The following is a 2789-nucleotide window of genomic DNA, read 5'->3' as shown; positions in this document are numbered from 1 at the left end:
GCTTTAATAAGATAAAGACCAGGAAATTTTCTCTCATTTTTCAATGGAGGAAAAGTTCAACGCTTTTTCTTTAGCACATATACCTAATAATAAGTTTCATTGGACTATTCAAATATTCTTAATAAGATAATTATTATATGTTATAAAATTACAAATATTATAGTCCAGAATTAACAGAATTACGTGATACTTTTTTTTGGAATTACAGGTTAAATAGTTTTGTAGCAGTAATACTTTTTACAAATTAAAATTTATTTTTACTCTAAAACAATGATTTATTTGAATTTAATATGATTCTCGTCATACGCTACTATAGTTTACAACGTTTACACAATTTCGCTACTCAACTGTATACCTTTTTCGTAATGTTTTCTTTCTTAATTTTATTTCTTATCTTTTTCTTGAGTTTCTATTGGCAATTTTGTACTCCTGATTAATTTTACCACCATTTTTTCTTTATTTTTCATTTTTCTAACATTATTACATCAATGAAATACTTATTTCACGATCTCAAACTTATTTGTATTCTGATGTAAAAAATTTTACAATAGAGTATATTCAGTTATAAGGGAATTTGATATTAACTATTTTACATTAAAGCTTAATAAAATTATTAACTTAACAAAAGATTATCATTAAGTATCACAAAGATAGCTAATAATTTAAGTTATAATTAATAATTTCATAAGGAGAAATTAAACAAACTTCATGGGCTTTGGTTACAATTATTTATTTTCAATTGTCCTCTTCGGCTCCAATACATGAGATACTTGATATATAATGATTCATTAATGTTCATTAAATACGAAGTACGAAACCTATCTACGCTAAATTCGTCTACGATCGATACCTTTCGTCATATATCGTCGATACAAATGAAACGGTCGGTAATAAATTATCGTAGGTAGGTAAGCGTTTTTTTTTTTCATTTATTTCTTAGTGCACACGCACACGCTCCCACACATTTACACTTTGTCTCTCTCGCTCTCTCTCTCATTCCTCTTTTCCTGTCACTCTGACTCATTCCTTCCCCTTTCAATCTATGAATATTTCGCATACAAATAGCTCGAAGCGTAGAACCGAACCTACCGCAGATAAAACGAACCATCCATCTTAAAATCGACGCGGCTGTCTCGTTCGACCGCTCGCCTTCCTTATTTACGAATTAATCTTTCAACGAGGAAACATTAAGCATCGATGGGAAGACCGTATGACCTATGAAGGCGTTTGTTCAAAATTTCTGTCTCTGAACGACCCTATTTACCATCAAGAAGTCACGGCGAAGAACGAAACGAATGGCAACGTACGAGAAATTTTAAATCTCGCGCCGTGCCTTCGGCCATTTTACCATTTTTTATTTCTCTTATTTCTTTTTCTCCGTTTTACTTTTGGTGACAATCACAGCCCCACGTTGGACAGTTGAACGAAGAGAAAAGGAAGGGATACCGACAGAATCGTTTTTTGAAATGGTAACTCGATTCCGATAGTCTAATCGATCATTTCGACACGATGTTATGACCATGTTCAGATTAATTGGCATTCTTAAGGTCGATCGGATCGAGTTTCACAATTTAAGCTTCGATATAATGAATAACGCAGAGGTTTGGAACTGCCTGATGCCTTCCATTATTCCTTTCAACTAATTCCAATTATACGAAATAGACCTTATTATTCGATCATGGTTGTAGGTTATGTAAAACGAAATATCAATTACACAATTACGACTATTCGGGGTTGATGTCCTCGCGAATACCTTTGTGGAAATAAATCGGTGATCTATAAGTTAACCCTGACAACAACATTTTTAATGACCAATTTTAGCTAAACGGAAGAATAAAGTTCATCTTATTAAATTTATTACACGTTGAAAGTTGAGCTGAAATAAACGGCAGAATCTTCAATTTGAAACAACTGCGAGTAAAGTTGAAGTTAACAGAAGAATCTCTATGCTTCTAAAACGAAAAGACGCAAAATGATGTACGCGTGTATTCAACAGGTTGAAAATGCATTTCCTGGTTTTCTGTTATTCCTGTTTTCATTCCTCCAATCATTCGAGCGATCCATCCGCCATCCACTCCTCAATAATCGAAAATTCGCTTCGTCGATGCAAGACCAGAGACTCATTCGCAAGACACAGAGCTAGGACACTTGGCTTAAATACGTATACACGTTTAGATACCGAGAGAAAAGGTATTTCTTCGAAAAATCGCACGAAACTTGAGTTCGTTCTTATTCCTTTTCGAAATGGAAGATCGATTCTCACGACCTGCTGTGACAACAACGTTGCGCCCTCTACGATTCCGTTACGCGCGCGAATTGTAGCGTAAACGCTCAAACACGTCCAATTCTTGCGATTCTGAAGCCAAGCTAAGTAACCAAGCAAGAAAACTTAGTAACTAAACGAGAGGAATTAAATTTGTGCAATTAGGTCGACAATTTCTGAGATGTTGCTGACAGAAAGCTGATCTTTATCCTGATGACATTAGAAAATTGGGTTAAATTATCCGCTTAAAAATTAACGAACCAACGAAGAACATTATTCTGTTTGATAAATGCAATTGTTTGAAACGTTCTCATTTCGAAGGTAGAATTTACCGGTCGAAAATAACTATAGCGACCAACGTTTACACCCTAACCGTTAGATGGAAAACAGGGGATCGAGATTCTTCGCAAGTCCTCGGTGAACCCTCGACTTCCATAAATACCAGCTCCTATCCTGCCTAAGTGGCCTCCATCGAAGGCAGGACCTGCTAGAGAGCCTTATTAACGAGTCCACTAGCAGGCCCAGG

This window comes from Eufriesea mexicana, unplaced genomic scaffold, assembly GCF_001483705.2.
Source record: "Eufriesea mexicana isolate 0111107269 unplaced genomic scaffold, ASM148370v2 scaffold4491, whole genome shotgun sequence".
In the NCBI taxonomy this organism is placed as follows: domain Eukaryota; kingdom Metazoa; phylum Arthropoda; class Insecta; order Hymenoptera; family Apidae; genus Eufriesea; species Eufriesea mexicana.
The sequence above is the reverse complement of the archived record's forward strand: the minus strand, read 5'-3'. Positions refer to the sequence as shown.